The sequence below is a fragment of the Schistocerca cancellata genome, chromosome 12 (genome assembly GCF_023864275.1).
Source record: "Schistocerca cancellata isolate TAMUIC-IGC-003103 chromosome 12, iqSchCanc2.1, whole genome shotgun sequence".
In the NCBI taxonomy this organism is placed as follows: domain Eukaryota; kingdom Metazoa; phylum Arthropoda; class Insecta; order Orthoptera; family Acrididae; genus Schistocerca; species Schistocerca cancellata.
This window is the reverse complement of record NC_064637.1, coordinates 51,538,727-51,557,434: the sequence shown is the minus strand read 5'-3', so window position 1 is coordinate 51,557,434 and position 18,708 is coordinate 51,538,727.

Genomic DNA, 18,708 nt, shown 5'->3' with positions numbered 1-18,708 from the left:
CTCCAGCCGACTTGTCTCCAAGGCGATATTGCTGCCTCGGACACCTTATGGTCCGTCTCCTGTGAGTCTAGATTTTCGAATCGGACGCAAAACTAATAGTTAATTGTAACGTTCAGGGCCTCCTAATGGCGATGGAAAATTGAAATTGAATCGCGATTTAATACATCGTCCTAAAGCCGATTTGTCTCCAAGGGGATATTGCTGCCTCGGGCAGCTTATGGTCCGTTTCCTGTGAGTCTAGATTTTCGAATCGGACACAAAACTGATGTTAATTGTAACGTTCGGCTAACTTATGGTTAGTTTCCTGTGAGTCTAGATATTCGAATCCGATGAGAAACTGATGGTTAACTGTAACGTTCAGGGCCTCCTAATTATTATTATTATTATTAAGCATTACAATCCATGAAGGCTTTTTGCTGCAGAATGAACAATGTTGAACCACTTTGCTCTGTCTTTACAAGTAATTTGCCACTGTCTGTCATGTCCTAGTTTTCTGAGATCGTCTTGAATATTGTCCAAGTATCTCATGCGTGGGCGTCCAAGAGGTCGTCTTCCGGTGGGAATCTCTTCAGTCACTTTCTTGATGGTCCTGTTTGGTGGTGCTCTGATGACATGCCCTATCCATTTCAGTCTTTTGGCTTTAATTTTGGCCACTATATCGGAGTCTTTATATAATTTGTAAATTTCATTGTTATTTAGCAATCTCCATTCATCACTGATCCTATCTCTTATGGGTCCAAATATTTTTCTCAAAATTTTTCGTTCAAATACTCTTAATCTGTTTTCCTCTTTTTTTGTGAGAGTCCAGGTTTCAGATCCATAGGTGAGTACTGGTATAATCAATGATTTGTATACTTGTAGTTTGGTGTTCCTAGATATTAACTTGCTTTTGAAAACTGTCAAGAGACTATAGTAGCATTTGTTAGCCTTCTGAATTCGTGATTCTATTTCAATTTTTATGGAGTTGTCAGAGGTTACTATTGTACCAAGGTAATTAAATTCATTTGTCTTTGTGAAAGCTGTGTTATTAATTTGCAGTACATTATTATTTGATGGATAGCGGGATAAGATAAAGTACATTGTTTTGTCTGTATTCAGCTGGAGGCCTGTGCCATTTGTGGCTTTAATTAATTGTGCTGTAAGAAGCTTCAAATCATTCTCACTGTCAGATAATAATGCAATGTCATCAGCGTATGCTACAATGTTAATTTTGCTTTCCAGTTGTGCTCCAATTTGTAGTAGCTTTACTTTTTGGATTATTCTATTGATTACTATGTTAAAGAGAACTGGTGAGAGTGAATCCCCTTGTTTGACTCCAGTTTTAACCTCAAAGTCTTCAGAAAGTTTGCCAGCTACTTTTATTTTGTATTTTGAGTTTAAAGTGCAAGCTTTTATTAAATTTATCAATTTGTTAGGGATGCCAATCTGCCTCATGCACTTCCATAAATATTAGGGCCTCCTAATGACGATGAAAAACTCAATTTGCGTCGAGATTCAATACATCGTCCTCCAGCCGACTTGTCTCCAAGGGGACATTGCTGCCTCGGCACCTTATGGTCCGTCTCCTGTGAATCTAGATTTTCGATTGTCGAATGGAAAACTCAATTTGCGTCGAGATTCAATACATCGTCCTCCAGCCGACTTGTCTCCATGGGGACATTGCTGCCTCCGGCACCTTATGGTCCGTCTCCTGTGAATCTAGATTTTCGAATCGGACGCAAAACTGATAGTTAATTGTAATGTTCAGGGCCTCCTAATGTCGATGGAACACTCAAATTGCATCGCGATTTAATACATCGTCCTCCAGCCGACTTTTCTCCAAGGGGATATTGCTGCCTCGGGCACCTTATGGTCCGTCTCCTGTGAGTCTAGATTTTCGAATCGGACGCGAAACTGATAGTTAATTGTAATGTTCAGGGCCTCCTAATGACGATGGAACACTCAAATGGCATCGCGATTTAATACATCGTCCTCCAGCCGACTTGTCTCCAAGGGGATATTGCTGCCTCGGGCACCTTATGGTCCGTCTCCTGTGAGTCTAGATTTTCCAATCGGACGCAAAACTGATAGTTAATTGTAACGTTCAGGGCCTCCTAATGGCGATGGAAAATTCAAATTGCATCGCGATTGAATACATCGTCCTATAGCCGACTTGTTTCCGAGGGGATATTGCTGCCTCGGGCACCTTATGGTCCGTCTCCTGTGAGTCTAGATTTTCGAATCGGACACAAAACTGATAGTTAATTGTAACGTTCAGGGCTTTCTGATGGCGATGGAAAATTCAAATTGCATCGCGATTCAATACATAATCATTAAGCCGACTTGTCTCCAAGGGGATATTGCTGCCTCGGGCACCTTATGGTCCGTCTCCTGTGAGCCTAGTTTTTGAATCGGACGCAAAACTGATGTTAATTGTTACGTTCAGGGCCTCCTAATGACGATGGAGATCTCAAATAGCATCGCGATTCAATACAACGTCCTCCAGCCGACATGTCTCCAAAGGGATACTGCTGCCTCGGGCACCATATGGTTAGTCTCCTGTGAGTATAGATTTTCGAATCCGATGAGAAACAGATAGTTAATTGTAACGTTCAGGGACTCCTAATGACGAAGGAACACTCAAATTGCGTCGCGATTCGATAAATCTTCCTCCAGGCGACTTATCTCCAAGTTGATATTGCTGTCTCGGGCACCTTGTGGTCCGTCTCCTGTGAGTTTAGATTTTCCAATCCGACGCAAAACTGATAGTTAATTGTAACGTTCAGGGCCTCCTAATGACGATGGAACACTCAAATGGCATCGCGATTTAATACATCGTCCTCCAGCCGACTTGTCTCCAAAAGGATATTGCTGCCTGGGGCACCTTATGGTCCGTCTCCTGTGAGTCTAGATTTTCGAATCGGAAGCAAAACTGATAGTTAATTATAATGTTCAGGGCCTCCTAATGACGATGGAACACACAAATGGCATCGCGATTCTATACATCGTCCTCCAGCCGACTTGTCTCCAAGGGGATATTGCTTCCTCGGGAACCTTATGGTCCGTCTCCTGTGAGTCTAGATTTTTAATCCGACGCAATACTGATGGTTAATTGTAACGTTCAGGGCCTCCTAATGACGATGGAAAACTCAAATTGCATCACGATTCAATACATCGTCCTCCAGCCGACTTGTCTCCAAGGGGATATTGCTGCCTCGGGCACCTTATGGTCCGTCTCCTGTGAGTCTAGATTTTCGAATCCGACGCAAAACTGATGGTTAATTGTAACGTTCAGTGCCTCCTAATGACGATGGAGCACTCAAATTGAGTCGCTATTCAATACATCGTCCTCCAGCCGACTTGACTCCAAGGGGATATTGCTGCCTCGGGCACCTTATGGTCCGTCTCCTGTGAGTGTAGATTTTCGAATCGGACGGAAAACTGATAGTTAATTGTAACGATCAGGGCCTCCTAATGACGATGGAACACTCAAATTGCATCGCGATTTAATACATCGTCCTCCAGCCGACTTGTCTCCAAGGGGATATTGCTGCCTCGGGCACTTTATGGCCCGTCTCCTGTGAGTCTAGAATTTCGAATCGGACGCAAAACTGATAGTTAATTGTAACGTTCAGGGCCTCCTAATGACGCTGGAAAATTCAAATTGCATCGCGATTCAATACATCGTCCTCCAGACGACTTGTCTCCAAGGGGATATTGCTGCCTCGGGCACCTTATGGTTAGTCTCCTGTGAGTCTAGATTTTCGAATCCGATGAGAAACTGATGGTTAATTGTAACGTTCAGGGTCTCCTAATGACGATGGAACACTCAATTTACGTCGAGATTCAATACATCGTCCTCCAGCCGACTTGTCATCAAGGGGATATTGCTGTCTCTGGCACCTTGTGGTCCGTCTCCTGTGAGTCTAGATTTTCGAATCGGATGCAAAACTGATAGTTAATTGTAATGTTCAGGGCCTCCTAATGACGATGGAACACTCAAACAGCATCGCGATTTAATACATCGTCCTCCAGCCGACTTGTCTGCAAGGGGATATTGGTGAATCGGGCACCTTATGGTCCGTCTCCTGTGAGTCTAGATTTTCGAATCGGACGCAAAACTGATAGTTAATTGTAACGTTCAGGGCCTCCTAATGACGATGGAAATCTCAAATTGCATCGCGATTCAAAACATCGTCCTCCAGCCGACTTGTCTCCAAGGGGATATTGCTGCCTCGTGCACCTTATAGTCCGTCCCCTGTGAGTCTAGAATTTCGAATCGGACGCAAAACTGATAGTTAATTGTAACGTTCAGGGCCTCCTAACGACGATGGAAAACTCAAATTGCATCGCGATTCAATACATCGTCCTCCAGCCGACTTGACTCCAAGGGGATATAACTGCCTCGGGCACCTTTTGGTCCGTCTCCAGTGAATAGAGATTTTCGAATCAGACGCGAAACTGATAGTTAATTGTAACATTCGGGGCCTCCTAATGACGTTGGAAAACTCAAATTGCATCGCGAATCAATACATCGTCCTCCAGCCGACTTGTCTCCAAGGGGATATTGCTGCCTTGGGCACCTTATGGTCCGTCTCCTGTGAGTCTAGATTTTCGAATCGGACACAAAACTGATAGTTAATTGTAACGTTCAGGGCCTCCAAATGACGATGGAAAACTCAAAGTGCATCGCGATTCAAATCATCGTCCTAAAGCCGACTTGACTCCAAGTGGATATTGCTCACACGGGCACCTTATGGTCCGTCTCCTGTGGGTCTAGATTTTCGAATCGGACGAAAAACTGATAGTTAATTGTAACGTTCAGGGCCTCCTAATGACGATGGAAAACTCAAATTGCATCGCGATTCAATATATCGTCCTAAAGCCGACTTGTTTCGAAGGGGATATTGCTGCCTCGGGCACCTTATGGTCCGTCTCCTGTGAGTCTAGATTTTCGAATCGGACGCAAAACTGATAGTTAATTGTAACGTTCAGGGCCTCCTAATGGCGATGGAAAATTCAAATTGCATCGCGATTCAATACGTCGTCCTAAAGCCGACTTGTCTCCAAGGGGATATTGCTGCCTCGGGCACCTTATGGTCCGTCTCCTGTGGGTCTAGATTTTCGAATTGGACGAAAACTGATAGTTAATTGTAACGTTCAGGGCCTCCTAATGAAGATGGAAAACTCAAATTGCATCGCGATTCAATACATCGTCCTAAAGCCGACTTGACTCCAAGTGGATATTGCTGCCTCGGGCACCTTATGGTCCGTCTCCTGTTAGTCTAGATTTTAGAATCCGACGCAAAACTGATAGTTAATTGTAACGTTCAGGGCCTCCTAATGGCGATGGAAAATTCAAACTGCATCGCGATTCAATACGTCGTCCTAAAGCCGACTTGTCTCCAAGGGGATATTGCTGCCTCGGGCACCTTATGGTCCGTCTCCTGTGAGTCTAGATTTTAGAATCGGACGCAAAACTGATAGTTAATTGTAACGTTCAGGGCCTCCTAATGGCGATGGAAAATTCAAATTGCATCGCGATTCAATACGTCGTCCTAAAGCCGACTTGTCTCCAAGGGGATATTGCTGCCTCGGGCACCTTATGGTCCGTCTCCTGTGGGTCTAGATTTTCGAATTGGACGCAAAACTGATAGTTAATTGTAACGTTCAGGGCCTCCTAATGACGATGGAAAACTCAAATTGCATCGCGATTCAATACATCGTCCTAGAGCCGACTTGACTCCAAGTGGATATTGCTGCCTCGGGCACCTTATGGCCCGTCTCCTGTGAGTCTAGATTTTAGAACGGGACGCAAAACTGATAGTTAATTGTAACGTTCAGGGCCTCCTAATGACGATGGAAAACTCAAATTGCATCGCGATTCAATACATCGTCCTAAAGCCGACTTGACTCCGAGTGGATATTGCTGCCTCGGGCACCTTATGGTCCGTCTCCTGTGTATCTAGATTTTCGAATCAGACGCAAAACTGATAGTTAATTGTAATGTTCAGGGACTCCTAATGATTATGGAAATCTCAAATTGCATCGCGATTCAATACATCGCCCTCCAGCCGTCTTGTCTCCAAGTGGATTTTGCTGCCTCGGGCACCTTATTTTTAGTCTCCTGTGAGTATAGATTTTCGAATCCGATGAGAAACTGATAGTTAATTGTAACGTTCAGAGCCTCCTAATGACGATGGAAAACTCAAATTGCATCGCGATTCAATACATCGCCCTCCAGCCGTCTTGTCTCCAAGGGGATATTGCTGCCTCGGGCACCTTATGTTCCGTCTCCTGTGAGTCTAGATTTTCGAATTGGACGTAAAACTGATGTTAATTGTAACGTTCAGGGCCTCCTAATGACGATGGAAATCTCAAATTGCATCGCGATTCAATACATCGTCCTCCAGCCGACTTGTCTCCAAGGCGATATTGCTGCCTCGGACACCTTATGGTCCGTCTCCTGTGAGTCTAGATTTTCGAATCGGACGCAAAACTAATAGTTAATTGTAACGTTCAGGGCCTCCTAATGGCGATGGAAAATTGAAATTGAATCGCGATTTAATACATCGTCCTAAAGCCGATTTGTCTCCAAGGGGATATTGCTGCCTCGGGCAGCTTATGGTCCGTTTCCTGTGAGTCTAGATTTTCGAATCGGACACAAAACTGATGTTAATTGTAACGTTCGGCTAACTTATGGTTAGTTTCCTGTGAGTCTAGATATTCGAATCCGATGAGAAACTGATGGTTAACTGTAACGTTCAGGGCCTCCTAATTATTATTATTATTATTAAGCATTACAATCCATGAAGGCTTTTTGCTGCAGAATGAACAATGTTGAACCACTTTGCTCTGTCTTTACAAGTAATTTGCCACTGTCTGTCATGTCCTAGTTTTCTGAGATCGTCTTGAATATTGTCCAAGTATCTCATGCGTGGGCGTCCAAGAGGTCGTCTTCCGGTGGGAATCTCTTCAGTCACTTTCTTGATGGTCCTGTTTGGTGGTGCTCTGATGACATGCCCTATCCATTTCAGTCTTTTGGCTTTAATTTTGGCCACTATATCGGAGTCTTTATATAATTTGTAAATTTCATTGTTATTTAGCAATCTCCATTCATCACTGATCCTATCTCTTATGGGTCCAAATATTTTTCTCAAAATTTTTCGTTCAAATACTCTTAATCTGTTTTCCTCTTTTTTTGTGAGAGTCCAGGTTTCAGATCCATAGGTGAGTACTGGTATAATCAATGATTTGTATACTTGTAGTTTGGTGTTCCTAGATATTAACTTGCTTTTGAAAACTGTCAAGAGACTATAGTAGCATTTGTTAGCCTTCTGAATTCGTGATTCTATTTCAATTTTTATGGAGTTGTCAGAGGTTACTATTGTACCAAGGTAATTAAATTCATTTGTCTTTGTGAAAGCTGTGTTATTAATTTGCAGTACATTATTATTTGATGGATAGCGGGATAAGATAAAGTACATTGTTTTGTCTGTATTCAGCTGGAGGCCTGTGCCATTTGTGGCTTTAATTAATTGTGCTGTAAGAAGCTTCAAATCATTCTCACTGTCAGATAATAATGCAATGTCATCAGCGTATGCTACAATGTTAATTTTGCTTTCCAGTTGTGCTCCAATTTGTAGTGGCTTTACTTTTTGGATTATTCTATTGATTACTATGTTAAAGAGAACTGGTGAGAGTGAATCCCCTTGTTTGACTCCAGTTTTAACCTCAAAGTCTTCAGAAAGTTTGCCAGCTACTTTTATTTTGTATTTTGAGTTTAAAGTGCAAGCTTTTATTAAATTTATCAATTTGTTAGGGATGCCAATCTGCCTCATGCACTTCCATAAATATTAGGGCCTCCTAATGACGATGAAAAACTCAATTTGCGTCGAGATTCAATACATCGTCCTCCAGCCGACTTGTCTCCAAGGGGACATTGCTGCCTCGGCACCTTATGGTCCGTCTCCTGTGAATCTAGATTTTCGATTGTCGAATGGAAAACTCAATTTGCGTCGAGATTCAATACATCGTCCTCCAGCCGACTTGTCTCCATGGGGACATTGCTGCCTCCGGCACCTTATGGTCCGTCTCCTGTGAATCTAGATTTTCGAATCGGACGCAAAACTGATAGTTAATTGTAATGTTCAGGGCCTCCTAATGTCGATGGAACACTCAAATTGCATCGCGATTTAATACATCGTCCTCCAGCCGACTTTTCTCCAAGGGGATATTGCTGCCTCGGGCACCTTATGGTCCGTCTCCTGTGAGTCTAGATTTTCGAATCGGACGCGAAACTGATAGTTAATTGTAATGTTCAGGGCCTCCTAATGACGATGGAACACTCAAATGGCATCGCGATTTAATACATCGTCCTCCAGCCGACTTGTCTCCAAGGGGATATTGCTGCCTCGGGCACCTTATGGTCCGTCTCCTGTGAGTCTAGATTTTCCAATCGGACGCAAAACTGATAGTTAATTGTAACGTTCAGGGCCTCCTAATGGCGATGGAAAATTCAAATTGCATCGCGATTGAATACATCGTCCTATAGCCGACTTGTTTCCGAGGGGATATTGCTGCCTCGGGCACCTTATGGTCCGTCTCCTGTGAGTCTAGATTTTCGAATCGGACACAAAACTGATAGTTAATTGTAACGTTCAGGGCTTTCTGATGGCGATGGAAAATTCAAATTGCATCGCGATTCAATACATAATCATTAAGCCGACTTGTCTCCAAGGGGATATTGCTGCCTCGGGCACCTTATGGTCCGTCTCCTGTGAGCCTAGTTTTTGAATCGGACGCAAAACTGATGTTAATTGTTACGTTCAGGGCCTCCTAATGACGATGGAGATCTCAAATAGCATCGCGATTCAATACAACGTCCTCCAGCCGACATGTCTCCAAAGGGATACTGCTGCCTCGGGCACCATATGGTTAGTCTCCTGTGAGTATAGATTTTCGAATCCGATGAGAAACAGATAGTTAATTGTAACGTTCAGGGACTCCTAATGACGAAGGAACACTCAAATTGCGTCGCGATTCGATAAATCTTCCTCCAGGCGACTTATCTCCAAGTTGATATTGCTGTCTCGGGCACCTTGTGGTCCGTCTCCTGTGAGTTTAGATTTTCCAATCCGACGCAAAACTGATAGTTAATTGTAACGTTCAGGGCCTCCTAATGACGATGGAACACTCAAATGGCATCGCGATTTAATACATCGTCCTCCAGCCGACTTGTCTCCAAAAGGATATTGCTGCCTGGGGCACCTTATGGTCCGTCTCCTGTGAGTCTAGATTTTCGAATCGGAAGCAAAACTGATAGTTAATTATAATGTTCAGGGCCTCCTAATGACGATGGAACACACAAATGGCATCGCGATTCTATACATCGTCCTCCAGCCGACTTGTCTCCAAGGGGATATTGCTTCCTCGGGAACCTTATGGTCCGTCTCCTGTGAGTCTAGATTTTTAATCCGACGCAATACTGATGGTTAATTGTAACGTTCAGGGCCTCCTAATGACGATGGAAAACTCAAATTGCATCACGATTCAATACATCGTCCTCCAGCCGACTTGTCTCCAAGGGGATATTGCTGCCTCGGGCACCTTATGGTCCGTCTCCTGTGAGTCTAGATTTTCGAATCCGACGCAAAACTGATGGTTAATTGTAACGTTCAGTGCCTCCTAATGACGATGGAGCACTCAAATTGAGTCGCTATTCAATACATCGTCCTCCAGCCGACTTGACTCCAAGGGGATATTGCTGCCTCGGGCACCTTATGGTCCGTCTCCTGTGAGTGTAGATTTTCGAATCGGACGGAAAACTGATAGTTAATTGTAACGATCAGGGCCTCCTAATGACGATGGAACACTCAAATTGCATCGCGATTTAATACATCGTCCTCCAGCCGACTTGTCTCCAAGGGGATATTGCTGCCTCGGGCACTTTATGGCCCGTCTCCTGTGAGTCTAGAATTTCGAATCGGACGCAAAACTGATAGTTAATTGTAACGTTCAGGGCCTCCTAATGACGCTGGAAAATTCAAATTGCATCGCGATTCAATACATCGTCCTCCAGACGACTTGTCTCCAAGGGGATATTGCTGCCTCGGGCACCTTATGGTTAGTCTCCTGTGAGTCTAGATTTTCGAATCCGATGAGAAACTGATGGTTAATTGTAACGTTCAGGGTCTCCTAATGACGATGGAACACTCAATTTACGTCGAGATTCAATACATCGTCCTCCAGCCGACTTGTCATCAAGGGGATATTGCTGTCTCTGGCACCTTGTGGTCCGTCTCCTGTGAGTCTAGATTTTCGAATCGGATGCAAAACTGATAGTTAATTGTAATGTTCAGGGCCTCCTAATGACGATGGAACACTCAAACAGCATCGCGATTTAATACATCGTCCTCCAGCCGACTTGTCTGCAAGGGGATATTGGTGAATCGGGCACCTTATGGTCCGTCTCCTGTGAGTCTAGATTTTCGAATCGGACGCAAAACTGATAGTTAATTGTAACGTTCAGGGCCTCCTAATGACGATGGAAATCTCAAATTGCATCGCGATTCAAAACATCGTCCTCCAGCCGACTTGTCTCCAAGGGGATATTGCTGCCTCGTGCACCTTATAGTCCGTCCCCTGTGAGTCTAGAATTTCGAATCGGACGCAAAACTGATAGTTAATTGTAACGTTCAGGGCCTCCTAACGACGATGGAAAACTCAAATTGCATCGCGATTCAATACATCGTCCTCCAGCCGACTTGACTCCAAGGGGATATAACTGCCTCGGGCACCTTTTGGTCCGTCTCCAGTGAATAGAGATTTTCGAATCAGACGCGAAACTGATAGTTAATTGTAACATTCGGGGCCTCCTAATGACGTTGGAAAACTCAAATTGCATCGCGAATCAATACATCGTCCTCCAGCCGACTTGACTCCAAGGGGATATTGCAGCCTCGGGCACCTTATGGTCCGTCTCCTATGAGTCTAGATTTTCGAATCCGACGCAAAACTGATGGTTAATTGTAACGTTCAGGGCCTCCTAATAACGATGGAACACTCAAATGGCATCGCGATTCTATACATCGTCCTCCAGCCGACTTGTCTCCAAGGGGATATTGCTGCCTCGGGAATCTTATGGTCCGTCTCCTGTGAGTCTAGATTTTTAATCCGACGCAATACTGATGGTTAATTGTAACGTTCAGGGCCTCCTAATGACGATGGAAAACTCAAATTGCATCACGATTCAATACATCGTCCTCCAGCCGACTTGTCTCCAAGGGGATATTGCTGCCTCGGGCACCTTATGGTCCGTCTCCTGTGAGTCTAGACTTTCGAATCCGACGCAAAACTGATGGTTAATTGTAACGTTCAGTGCCTCCTAATGACGATGGAGCACTCAAATTGAGTCGCTATTCAATACATCGTCCTCCAGCCGACTTGACTCCAAGGGGATATTGCTGCCTCAGGCACCTTATGGTCCGTCTCCTGTGAGTGTAGATTTTCGAATCGGACGGAAAACTGATAGTTAATTGTAACGTTCAGGGCTTCCTAATGACGATGGAACACTCAAATGGCATCGCGATTTAATACATCGTCCTCCAGCCGACTTGTCTCCAAGGGGATATTGCTGCCTCGGGCACTTTATGGCCCGTCTCCTGTGAGTATAGATTTTCGAATCGGACGCAAAACTGATAGTTAATTGTAACGTTCAGGGCCTCCTAATGACGCTGGAAAACTCAAATTGCATCGCGATTCAATACATCGTCCTCCAGACGACTTGTCTCCAAGGGGATATTGCTGCCTCGGGCACCTTATGGTTAGTCTCCTGTGAGTCTAGATTTTCGAATCCGATGAGAAACTGATGGTTAATTGTAACGTTCAGGGTCTCCTAATGACGATGGAACACTCAATTTACGTCGAGATTCAATACATCGTCCTCCAGCCGACTTGTCATCAAGGGGATAATGCTGTCTCTGGCACCTTGTGGTCCGTCTCCTGTGAGTCTAGATTTTCGAATCGGGTGCAAAACTAATAGTTAATTGTAATGTGACGATGGAACACTCAAACGGCATCGCGATTTAATACATCGTCCTCCAGACGACTTGTCTCCAAGGGGATATTGCTGAATCGCGCACTTTATGGTCCGTCTCCTGTGAGTCTAGATTTTCGAATCGGACGCAAAACTGATAGTTAATTGTAACGTTCAGGGCCTCCTAACGACGATGGAAAACTCAAATTGCATCGCGATTCAATACATCGTCCTCCAGCCGACTTGACTCCAAGGGGATATTACTGCCTCGGGCACCTTATGGTCCGTCTCCAGTGAGTAGAGATTTTCGAATCAGACACAAAACTGATAGTTAATTGTAACATTCAGGGCCTCCTAATGACGTTGGAAAACTCAAATTGCATCGCGAATCATTACATCGTCCTCCAGCCGAATTGACTCCAAGGGGATATTGCTGCGACGGGCACTTTATGGTCAGCCTTCTGTGAGTCTAGATTTACGAATCCGATGCAAAACTAATAATTAATTGTAACATTCAGGGCCTCCTAATGACGATGGAACGCTCAAATTGCGTCGCGATTCAATGAATCGTCCTCCAGTCGACTTGTTTCCAAGGGGATATTGCTGACTGGGTCACCTTATGGTCCGTTTCCTGTGAGTCTAGATTTTAGAATCGGACGCAGAACTGATAGTTAATTGTAACGTTCAGGGCCTCCTAATGACGATGGAAAACTCAAATTGCATCGCGATTCAGTACATCGTCCACCAGCCGACTTGAGTCCAAGGGGATATTGCTGCCTCTAGCACCTTATGACCCGTCTCCAGTGAGTAGAGATTTTCGAATCGGATGCGAAACTGATAGTTAATTTTAACGTTAAGGGCCTTCTAATGACGTTGGAAAACTCAAATTGCATCGCGATTCAATACATCGTCCTCCAGCCGACTTGACTCCAAGGGGATATTTTTGCCTCGGGCACCTTATGGTCAGCCTCCTGTGAGTCTAGATTTTCGAATCCGATGCAAAACTAATGGTTAATTGTAACGTTCAGAGCCTCCTAATGACGATGGGACACTCAAATTGCGTCGCGATTCAATAAATCGTCCTCCAGCCGACTTGTTTCGAAGGGTATATTGCTGCCTCGGGCACCTTATGGTCCGTCTCCTGTGAGTCTACATTTTAGAATCGGACGCAAAACTGATAGTTGACTGTATCGTTCAGGGCCTCCTAATGACGATGGAACACTCAAATTTGCATCGCGATTCAATACATCGTCCTCCAGCCGACTTGTCTCCAAGGGGATATTGCTGCCTCGGGCACCTTATGGTCCGTCGCTTATGAGTCTAGATTTTCGATTCCGACGCAAAACTGATGGTTAATTGCTACGTTCTGGGCGTCCTAATGACGATATAACACTCAAATGGGATCGCGATTCTGTACTTCGTCCTCCAGCCGACTTGTCTCCAAGGGGATATTGCAGCACCGGGCTCCTTATGTTCCGTTTCCTGTGAGTCTAGATTTTCGAATCCGACGCAAAACTGATGGTTAATTGTAACGTTCAGGGCCTCCTAATGACGATGGAACACTCAAATTGCGTCGCGATTCAATACATCGTTCTCCAGCCGACTTGTCTACAAGGGGATATTGCTGCCTTGGGCACCATATGGTACGTCTCCTGTGAGTCTAGATTATCGAATCAGACGCAAAACTGATAATTAATTGTAACGTTCAGGGCCTCCTAATGACGATGGAAAACTAAAATAGCTCGCGATTCAATACATCGTCCTCTAGCCGACTTGTCTCCAAGGGGATATTGCTGCCTCGGGCTCCTTATGGTCCGTCTCCTGTGAGTCTAGATTTTCGAATCCGACGCAAAACGGATGTTAATTGTAACGTTCAGTGCCTCCTAATGACGATGGAGCACTCAAATTGAGTCGCTATTCAATACATCGTCCTCCAGCCGACTTGACTCCAAGGGGATATTGCTGCCTCGGGCACATTATGGTCCGTCTCCTGTGAGTGTAGATTTTCGAATCGGACGGAAAACTGATAGTTAATTGTAACGTTCAGGGACTCCTAATGACGATGGAACACTCAAATGGCATCGCCATTTAATACATCGTCCTCCAGCCGACTTGTATCCAAGGGGATATTGCTGCCTCGGGCACTTTATGGTCCGTCTCCTGTGAGTATTGATTTTCGAATCGGACGCAAAACTGATAGTTAATTGTAACGTTCAGGGCCTCCTAATGACGCTGGAAAACTCAAATTGCATCGCGATTCAATACATCGTCCTCCAGACGACTTGTCTCCAAGGGGATATTGCTGCCTCGGGCACCTTATGGTTAGACTCCTGTGAGTCTAGATTTTCGAATCCGATGAGAAACTGATGGTTAATTGTAACGTTCAGGGTCTCCTAATGACGATGGAACACTCAATTTACGTCGAGATTCAATACATCGTCCTCCAGCCGACTTGTCATCAAGGGGATATTGCTGTCTCTGGCACCTTGTGGTGCGTCTCCTGTGAGTCTAGATTTTCGAATCGGATGCAAAACTGATAGTTAATTGTAAAGTTCAGGGCCTCCTAATGACGATGGAACACTCAAACAGCATCGCGATTTAATACATCGTCCTCCAGCCGACTTGTCTCCAAGGGGATATTGCTGAATCGGGCACCTTATGGTCCGTCTCCTGTGAGTCTAGATTTTCGAATCGGACGCAAAACTTATAGTTAATTGTAACGTTCAGGGCCTCCTAATGACGATGGAAATCTCAAATTGCATCGCGATTCAAAACATCGTCCTCCAGCCGACTTGTCTCCAAGGGGATATTGCTGCCTCGTGCACCTTATGGTCCGTCTCCTGTGAGGCTAGATTTTCGAATCGGACGCAAAACTGATAGTTAATTGTAACGTTCAGGGCCTCCTAACGACGATGGAAAACTCAAATTGCATCGCGATTCAATACATCGTCCTCCAGCCGACTTGACTCCAAGGGGATATTACTGCCTCGGGCACCTTTTGGTCCGTCTCCAGTGAGTAGAGATTTTCGAATCAGACGCAAAACTGATAGTTAATTGTAACATTCAGGGCCTCCTAATGACATTGGAAAACTCAAATTGCATCGCGAATCAATACATCGTCCTCCAGCCGACTTGACTCCAAGGGGATATTGCTGCCTCGGGAACCTTATGGTCCGTCTCCTATGAGTCTAGATTTTCGAATCCGATGCAAAACTAATGGTTAATTGTAACGTTCAGGGCCTCCTAATGACGATGGAACACTCAAATTGCGTCGCGATTCAATGAATCGTCCTCCAGTCGACTTGTTTCCAAGGGGATATTGTGACTGGGTCACCTTATGGTCCGTTTCCTGTGAGTCTAGATTTTAGAATCGGACGCAGAACTGATAGTTGATTGTAACGTTCAGGGCCTCCTAATGACGATGGAACACTCAAATTGCATCGAGATTCAATACATCGTCCTCCAGCCGACTTGTCTCCAAGGGGATTTTGCTGCCTCGGGCACCTTATGGTCCGTCTCCTATGAGTCTAGATTTTCGAATCCGACGCAAAACTGATGGTTAATTGTAACGTTCAGGGCCTCCTAATGACGATGGAACACTCAAATGGCATCGCGATTCTATACATCGTCCTCCAGCCGACTTGTCTCCAAGGGGATATTGCTGCCTCGGGAACCTTATGGTCCGTCTCCTGTGAGTCTAGATTTTTAATCCGATGCAATACTGATGGTTAATTGTAACGTTCAGTGCCTCCTAATGACGATGGAGCACTCAAATTGAGTCGCTATTCAATACATCGTCCTCCAGCCGACTTGACTCCAAGGGGATATTGATGCCTCGGGCACCTTATGGTCCGTCTCCTGTGAGTGTAGATTTTCGAATCGGACGGAAAACTGATAGTTAATTGTAACGTTCAGGGCCTCCTAATGACGATGGAACACTCAAATGGCATCGCGATTCTATACATCGTCCTCCAGCCGACTTGTCTCCAAGGGGATTTTGCTGCCTCGGGCACTTTATGGTCCGTCTCCTGTGAGTATAGAATTTCGAATCGGACGCAAAACTGATAGTTAATTGTAACGTTCAGGGCCTCCTAATGACGCTGGAAAACTCAAATTGCATCGCGATTCAATACATCGTCCTCCAGACGACTTGTCTCCAAGGGGATATTGCTGCCTCGGGCACCTTATGGTTAGTCTCCTGTGAGTCTAGATTTTCGAATCCGATGAGAAACTGATGGTTAATTGTAACGTTCAGGGTCTCCTAATGACGATGGAACACTCAATTTACGTCGAGATTCAATACATCGTCCTCCAGCCGACTTGTCATCAAGGGGATAATGCTGTCTCTGGCACCTTGTGGTCCGTCTCCTGTGAGTCTAGATTTTCGAATCGGACGCAAAACTGATAGTTAATTGTAACGTTCAGGGCCTCCTAACGACGATGGAAAACTCAAATAGCATCGCGATTCAATACATCGTCCTCAAGCCGACTTGACTCCAAGGGGATATTACTGCCTCGGGCACCTTATGGTCCGTCTCCAGTGAGTAGAGATTTTCGAATCGGACGGAAATCTGACAGTTAATTGTAACGTTCAGGGCCTCCTAATGACGATGGAACACTCAAATGGCATCGCGATTTAATACTTCGTCCTCCAGCCGACTTGACTCCAAGGGGATATTGCCGCCACGGGGACTTTATGGTCAGCCTCCTGTGAGTCAAGATTTACGAATCCGATGCAAAACTAATGGTTAATTGTAACGTTCAGGGCCTCCTAATGACGATGGAACACTCAAATTGCGTCGCGATTCAATGAATCGTCCTACAGCCGACTTGTCTCCAAGGGGATTTTGCTGCCTCGGGCACCTTATGGTCCGTCTCCTATGAGTCTAGATTTTCGAATCCGACGCAAAACTGAAGGTTAATTGTAACGTTCAGGGCCTCCTAATAACGATGGAACACTCAAATAGCATCGCGATTCTATACATCGTCCTCCAGCCGACTTGTCTCCAATGGGATATTTCTGCCTCGGTAACCTTATGGTCCGTCTCCTGTGAGTCTAGATTTTTAATCCGACGCAATACTGATGGTTAATTGTAACGTTCAGGGCCTCCTAATGACGATGGAAAACTCAAATTGCATAGCGATTCAATACATCGTCCTCCAGCCGACTTGTCTCCAAGGGGATATTGCTGCCTCGGGCACCTTATGGTCCGTCTCCTGTGAGTCTAGATTTTCGAATCCGACGCAAAACTGATGGTTAATTGTAACGTTCAGGGCCTCCTAATGACGATGGAAAACTCAAATTGCATCGCGATTCAATACATCGTCCTCCAGCCGACTTGTCTCCAAGGGAATATTGCTGCCTCGGGCACCGAATGGTCCGCCTCCTGTGAGTCTAGATTTTCGAATCCGACGCAAAACTGATGGTTAATTGTAATGTTCAGGGCCTCCTAATGACGATGGAACAAATACATTGAGTCATTACTCAATACATCGTCCTCCAGCCGACCTTTCTCCAAGGGGATACTGCTGCCTCGGGCACCTTATGGTCCGTCTCCTGTGAGTCTAGATTTTCGAATCGGACGGAAAACTGATAGTTAATTGTAACGTTCAGGGCCTCCTAATGACGATGGAACACTCAAATGGCATCGCGATTTAATATATCGTCCTCCAGCCGACTTGTCTCCAAGGGGATACTGCTGCCTCGGGCACCTTATGGTCCGTCTCCTGTGAGTGTAGATTTTCGAATCGGACGGAAAACTGATAGTTAATTGTAACGTTCAGGGCCTCCTAATGACGATGGAACACTCAAATGGCATCGCGATTTAATACATCGTCCTCCAGCCGACTTGTCTCCAAGGGGATATTGCTGTCTTGGGCACATTATGGTCGTCTCCTGTGAGTCTAGATTTTGAATCGGACGCAAAACTGATAGTTAATTGTAACGTTCAGGGCCTCCTAATGACGATGGAACACTGAAATTGCGTCGCGAATCAATGAATCGTCCTCCAGTCGACTTGTTTCCAAGGGGATATTGCTGACTGGGTCACCTTATGGTCCGTCTCCTGTGAATCTAGATTTTAGAATCGGACGCAAAACTGATAGTTGATTGTGACGTTCAGGGCCTCCTAATGACGATGGAACACTCAAATTGCATCGAGATTCAATACATCGTCCTCCAGCCGACTTGTCTCCAAGGGGATTTTGCTGCCTCGGGCACCTTATGGTCCGTCTCCTATGAGTCTAGTTTTACGAATCCGACGCAAAACTGATGGTTAATTGTAACGTTCAGGGCCTCCTAATAACGATGGAACACTCAAATGGCATCGCGAATCTATACATCGTCCTCCAGCCGACTTGTCTCCAAAGGGGATATTGCTGCCTCGGGAACCTTATGGTCCGTCTCCTGTGAGTCTAGATTTTTAATCCGACGCAATACTGATGGTTAATTGTAACGTTCAGGGCCTCCTAATGACGATGGAACATTCAAATTGAGTCGCTATTCAATACATCGTCCTCCAGCCGACTTGACTCCAAGGGGATACTGCTGCCTCAGCACCTTATGGTACGTTTCCGGTGAGTCCAGATTTTCGAATCCGACGCAAAACTGATAGTCAATTGTAACTTTCAGGGCCTCCTACAGACGATGGAACACTCAAATTGCATCGCGATTCAATACATCGTCCTCCAGC